We start from the raw sequence: 7,191 nt of genomic DNA, 5'->3' as shown, positions 1-7,191 counted from the left end.
TCCTTAGCTTTACTCCTCGGTTCTCAGTAGCTTCTATCTTGCCTTAAAAATGGATAGGAAACCAGCCTTTTCCTGGTCCACGTCTGTGGGCCGAGCTCGGCCTGGGCCGGCTGCTGCGCCCCGTGCAGCTGCGCCCCACTGCGCCCCTTCTGTTCAGTCTCCCTGCCCCTCTGCAGAGCAGCAACTCGAAACCACAGGAAGCGGCTTCGCATCGTTGGCAGCCCCCGTGGAGAAACCCTGTCTAACGTCCACAGGAGCGGCGGGATGGAGTGATTTCCCAGGGGCCTCGTGACCGGTGTGGGTTCACAGGGGGCGTGTGGCTGACCTGGACACTGGCATCGTGGACTGCGGCCCTGGACACAGCAGGCTGCTGGCCTCTCAGGGTCCACTGGGGGTCTTCGAGGGTCCGACACTGGCATCTCACTGAGATGAATTCCCAGGTCAAGGAAAAAAAGCCGTGCTGCAGGAAGAGAACTAACTGTAAATCCGGCCGTCTTCCCTGCCTGCCCCCTGACTAATTTCTAAGGCTGGTGCTTTGATTTAGAGACTGTGAATTATGGCTCCGTGGTGCTTTGAGAACTCGGAGCTCATCCGCTCGAGCCTCATTCTCGTCCAGAGGAGACATCAGGGAAGCGAGGTGCCCAGTGCGTCTCCCAAGGCCTGTCCCGGGCTGGGCCGCTGCCGCCCTCCCGTCCTTCCTGCTGCGCCACCCAGGTCCCCTAATTGTCCGCCCCCTCCTTTCTGCACCCGCACACAAGGTGCATTTTCTCAAGTCTTCACGGAGACCCTTACAGCAGCCCCACCTCCCCCCACCGCCCTGGCTGATCCCTGCGATAATCCGGGCGCATTTCCTCCCGACACGCGCAGAGCAAGCAGCACTGGCCGGCGTTTGAGGGTCGCGGACCCGGAGAAGGCCGAGCCTGAGGACAGGAAGTAACTTAGAGGAAGCTCGACTCGGACCCCGGAGCAGAGCGCTCGCTCCCGGTGGCACGCCCATTTGTCTTACTTTGCCAGGTTGCGGGGTGTTGCGCTGCGCCTCCCACTCCAGCCAGTGGGCCAGTGCTCCGTCGTCCTTTCTTCATCCCCTTGTCCCCTCTCTCCTACTCACCCTCTGACCCCCATGCCCGTGAGCTAACTTCTATAATTTACTAACATTTCTCTTTCAAATTTAGAACTGGTTTACATCGGAAAAGAGTTTTTCGAGGAGCGTGGCCAGCCACCAGCCGGCTCTCAACCCTCGCTGCGCTGGAGCAGCCCTGTGGGAACCGGCGCTTCCCCCGAGCTGCTTGCGAGGAGGGGGCTGGGCTCCCTCTGAGGGCCCCTGAATGGCGGGGTTCCCCGGCCCTGCACCCAGCTGTGCGGGGGGGGGGGGGCGCTGTTTCGTTGTTCCCAAACCTCTCTCCAGTGTTTCCTACCGTTGCGCTCATCGGTGCCCTGGGATGGGTTCCTGGGTTTGGTTGTAGCCACCTTGAAGAAGTGGGAGGGGCCCCCACCAGAATTCAGGTTGGACGTCAGGCCTGACGATGCCACACCCACATCCGGAGGGCGCGGGAGAAGCTCACCGCACACCTCGGGAGGCTCTGGGGGCGGGGAGGGGGGGGGAGCGGGCGGACTTCCCAGCGGGCTGGACATGTCTCGAGGGAGGAAGGAGACTGGGTGGGGTTTGTTCCGGTCCAGGGGCGCGGCTGGCGTGAGGCTCCCACGTGGGGAGAGGCTGGTGTGGATTGCCCCTCCCACCAGGGCCGTGGGTGGACGGAGCACCTGCTTTCTTACCAGCTCAGCTCACTGGGCGGGGGTGGGTGGGGAGGGGAGGGGCCTCCGAGCTGTCAGCACCCCAGCCTCCAAAAAACGGAGCCAGACTATATTGTCAGTTTATTTTGGATTTGAGAACGATTGTTCAAAATATGGAAAAATTTTATATGTCAGACCAGATTTACCCGTCCTTGATCAATAACCAGATTCGGGGGTGTGGAAACCCTTGAGTGACAAAGCCAGCCGTGCTCCGCCCACCCCACTTCCGCCGTCGGGAGATGGTCTCACAACACTGTCCGCTCTGCTGTGAAGCTTTCAGTAATGACTCTGGAAACATATGAGATGATTAAAATAGTCTTTATCCTTTATTTCAAAGTTATTTTTTAAAATATTTATTTTTAGACAGAGGGGAAGGGAGGGAGAAAGAGACGGAGAGAAATCTCAAAGTGTGGTCGCCTCTCATGCGCCGCCTACTGGGGACTTGGCCTGCAATCCAGGCATGTGCCCTGACTGGGAATCGAACCGATGACCCTTTGGTTTGTAGGCCGGCCCTCAATCCACTGAGCCACACCAGCCAGGGCTCAAAATTATTTGTTCATTCAAAGTCCCAACTGTCCTACCCATGATGAAATTCAACTGCCAATGAAGACCCTTATGCTGCAAATTTCCCAATTCACGCTTGCAGCCCTGAGCGCTCCCCCTGAGCTGCAGGCCTGGAGACCCGAGGGCGTCCTCAGCAGCTCCGAGTGCTCGGCTAGAGGGCAGCGCAGCTGGAACGGGCCCCCCACACGGCTCCCGCCCCGCCCTGCACACTTGGTTCTTCCCTGGACTCCCCGTCTCAGTAGAGGGCACCGCCGCCTCCCCCGTCGGGTCCTCCCGAGTTCTCTCCGAGGCCCTCTGCCCTCAGCCCCAAGTCTCGCGGGTGGAGTTTCAACACGTGGTCCGAATCTCGCCCCTTTTCCGCCTGCATTCTCTGGGCCACCGCTGCTGCCTCTCTCCTCCCCGAGGCTCAGGAGCCCCTCACGGCCCCGTGCCCGTCCCCGAGCCCCTGCTGTGGGCTGGACTGTGTCCGCCAACCAGATACATTAAAGTCCTCACCCTGAGAACTGGGAATGTGGCCTTGTTTATAAATCTTTGGTTAATTCGGAAATATAATGCATTTGTTCACCCATGTGTATATTTTATGTATTTTTAAGGTCAGTCAGAGGTCTTTGCACAAAACGACAAAGTAGCACGCGGCAGGTGTGTCTCCTTCCTGCTGCGGAAGATCAGAGCTGCAGTGCTCACGGGTGAGCCGCAGCCCCGGGCCGCTCCCCCAGGGACCCTCGGCCCGCCGAACCTGTCACAGAGGGAGGGGCCTCTGTGGGACTTAGGGCGCCTGTCCAGGTGCTGCTCCGGGAACTGTGTCCGGGGATCCCAGACCCGTGAGTCAGCGCTTTTCTATTGCCGTTGAAGCTTCGTCCCCTTTCCAGGGAGCTCCCGGGCCTCTGCCTCTCCTCTCTGGACAGCTGAAACAAAGAGAAAAGTCTAGAATTCTCTCAGGAGTGGCGAATAAAAATGAGCAAACTTTCTCTTGGAAGATATGAAATGGTCTAAAAATTAAGCAATACACCAATAACGGAAAGATGTAGCAGAAGCAGCTCAAAAAGATTGATACTCTTTTTTTTTAGGGCTTCTTGTTCAAATGTCATACTTGGCCTCTTGTCCTCATAGTCTAAGCCCCCGGACAGTTCCGGTACTGGTGGGTGGCGTGTCAGGGACCCGGCTGCACAGCAGGCGGTGAGCGGCAGGTGAGCAAGTGAAGCTTTGCTCATGTTTCCGCCTGAGCCCCGCCTCCTGTCCGCACTCCCTCCCCACCCCCGTCCTTGCACAAATTGTCTTCCACAGAACCGGTCCCTGGTGCCAAAAAGGTTGGGGACCACTGGTCCAAAGAATAGGGACGGTGCAAAAATGGGAGGATTCTTAAAGCCGTTCGAACTAGGACAGAGAGAGCTGAGTTTGAAGTGTTCACTGCGGGCTTTGTGTACTGAAGCACCTGGTGGTGCACGAGAAAGACCTGATTTTGTCCGTCATCTCTCAACTGGCAGACTTTTTCTTTTCTGCCACAGAATGATAGGACGTGGCCGGCCAGGCGGGGGCGCACTGTTCCGGTGGTCTCGGCAGTGAAGGGAACAGCCAGAACCCGTTGGAGGGTGGTCGGAGCCTGGAAGAAGGGGCGTCCCCGGGTCTGTGCCGTCCAAGCCCCACTGAAGCAGGAGACTGATTGTGGGGACCGCTAGGGGGTGATGTTGTATCACTTTCCAGTGGTCTCCAAAGTGGGGCGGGGCCTGTTCTCAGGGGGTGCCTGATTAATTCTGGTCGGTGAACCACTGACCATGTGAGTGCTCTCTGACGGGCCGGCTTCTAGATGAAATCGAGGCAGGAGAAGTATTGGGGGAGAAATGAGGTCCAGTTCCATTCGACCATGCTAAGTCTCATTAGTTACCGACTGAGAACAGTTTGCACGGTCTCACGGATCCCAACTTTGTCTCATGAATTATTCAACTATGGGAACAATTTCAGCTGCAGAACGCAAACTCTCAGCACTTGGAATATAGACATTTTATTTGGCCTAAAACTAAAAACTCCTTTGAAAACACAAATATTATTCAAGCCCCCACCTCAATTCCTGGCTCCTTTTCTCTTGGGAGAGAGCTTCCAAAATATACAGTATTTTGGACATGTATTTTATTTGTTGGCCTAGTCTCTCTTCTGTTGGGAAATAAGCATAATAGCATTCAACACATCCCCACACCAGTCAACAGTGGTGGGGGTCCTTCCTGAGAAACGGGTCCTTCCTGAGAAACGTGTCCTTAGGCGATTTCGTCGTTGCGCAAACATCATGGATGCGCTTGGACACACCTGGATGGACGAGCCTGCTGCACACCCAGGCTATGTGGCAGCGCCTGTTTCTCCCAGGCTACAAGCCCGTGGAACATGTTACTATTCAGAACAACAGGACATGAAACAATCGCAAGAGAAAATGATGCAATCAAGGGACTCGGGAAACACGAGGTGTCTGCTGCCAGCATCAGAGGGCTCCTGTTTTACAGCAAACTTGCAGAACAGTTTCAGTGGAAAGAGCACAGGCTAGCATACTGATACAGGTATAGCATCGCAAATATGTAAACCAGTACCATAATCGTTTGTTAGGGTTATCGAGTGTCATGTGCTGTACGTGATTGTGCGTGCTGTACTTTTATGTGACTGGCAGTGCAGAAGAGGTGTTTGCGCCAGCATCACCACTAACATGCCAGGGATGTGCTGTGCGACGATGCTACAATGCTACGGCAGCCACAATGTCACTGTGAGACAGAACTCTTCCAGCCCACTACAATCTTAGGGGACCTGCATCGTATATGTGGCCTGTCATTGACCAGAAGCCTGCTCTGAAGCGACGACTGTGTTTAAATAGCTCACGGGATGTGCCAGGCGTGGTCTTTGGTGCTTCGCATAGGTTCACTCATTTAACCATCACAGCAATCCTGCGCGGTCAGTACCATTATTGTCTCCCTCTTCGGTGTAAACACAGTGAGGCCTGGAGAGGTAAGGGACTTGCCCAAGGACGCACAGCTGGACGACGGTGGAGCCGAGGCTTGTGGCTGGGCAGCGTGGGTGTAGAGTGCCCTCCGTCCCTGGATTAGTAGGCAGAGAGCGGGGTGTTGGGCTGTAAGTGGTATTACAACATGCCAAAGTGAAATGCAAACACGCTGTTATTTAAAAATAATAGTTTATTAAGAACTGACTGCACCCAAGGCTCTGGGGCAGCCTTTTTAGATGTATTTTGTATTTATAACAATCCCAGATCTTTCTGACTACAGAGCCTGTGATTTCGACCACTGCCCTACATTATGTAGCGTTGACTCAGAACTTGACTTTGAACTTCTCAGATATCTGTAAGGCTTGTTACTCCTACATGGATTATTTTAATATCTGTGTTAGGTAAAGTCTATAGTCAATCACGAGTGTGTAGTATGGGCAAGTCTAACCAGAGGAGATGAGATTGCACTGGCTCTGAGCACTTATAAAATCCACAGCCAGGAGGGTTCTCGTAGGCCCTCTATCAGAACAAAGTCTCTCTTGTTGAACACACATGCACTCTTTTCTCAGTTACTTCAAATGATGGAACCCACCATATTTCTTTTGGTTCACCAAAGTTACGAGAACGCTCATAGTGATTTTGAATGTTCACATAAAGTAAGTACATTAACTTGGGTGTTTGGTGCTGATGTTTCTCCTTGTGCTGCCTTCCGCTTGTGTCTTGGTGGTGGCAGAGGAGCCGTGCACTGGGCGGCAAGGGCGTGTGAGGGGGTATCACCTGCTCAGGGACATTGGGAAGGTCCTGCTGGAAAAAGAGGTTGATGCTGAGATCGGGAGGGAGGGGGACGGAGGAGGGGGCCAGGCGAAGGGAGGAACATGCATGTGGCATGCACGAGGGACAGGAAAAGGGCCGGTGTGGCTGAGCCACAGTGGGGTGGGCTGTGGAGGGCACAGGGCTGTGGTGCAGGAGGGAGCCACGCAGGTGCTGCTTGGCCATGTTTGGAGTTTTGCTTTCTAAGAGCAATGGGAAGTGGCTGTGTATTTTAACCAGGGGGCAGAATGGATGGGACGAATGAGTGTAAGGGCCTATTTGGAAGGCCAGTGCATGGCCCAGGCAAGAGATGAGAAGATGCGGCTTGAATTATGATGATAGAGGCAGAGGAAGAAGTGGGTGGACTTGAGAACTATTTTGAAGATAGAACCTAAATTCATAGCTTAGAGTTGAGAGATGGATTAGGATACCTTATGGCCCCCCTTGAAAAGGATGATGAGAGGGGTGCCTCCCTGCAGCCTTTGAATGTGGACCTACTGGCTGATCTGCCAGCAAAGGGCCCTGAAACGCTCCCCTTACACACCTGGCGCCAGAAGACAGCCAGGCTGCTGACCTGGGGCCACGCCATGGGCCTGTGCCTGTGGGCTGGCGTCATCTGCCAAGGAGTGTCCTGATGTACTCTCTTGGAAAATCTGACTGCCTTGACCCTCCCTTGCTACATTTGGTTTAATTTTCCTTCCTTTTTAGTGATGCAGCATACCACAGGCCCACTGTGCGTTATTAAACTTCTAATAATAAGTTCCATAAATAATGCCCTACTTGTTGAAAACATTTACAGTTCAGGATTTTCATTAGATGCAAGACTTCCCTTGAAGTTGACAACAATAAGGAAACTTATAAAACATGTGTGTTCCATTAAAAGCCCAAACATGAGTAATCATTTGTTAATTTTGGAGGCCCGGGTAATTAATACAGTTTGGGAATGGAGACTCTTCGTGGGTTGCATGCACAGTGACTTCATGAACAGGGGGCTTTCTGGGAAGACGTGCCAGGCATTCACTAAACTCGATTCCTTTTCTTCTTGCGTG

This window comes from Phyllostomus hastatus, unplaced genomic scaffold (genome assembly GCF_019186645.2).
Source record: "Phyllostomus hastatus isolate PE091 unplaced genomic scaffold, TTU_PhHast_1.1 phas_contig_40, whole genome shotgun sequence".
NCBI classification, from domain to species: domain Eukaryota; kingdom Metazoa; phylum Chordata; class Mammalia; order Chiroptera; family Phyllostomidae; genus Phyllostomus; species Phyllostomus hastatus.
This window is presented reverse-complemented; position numbering follows the sequence as displayed.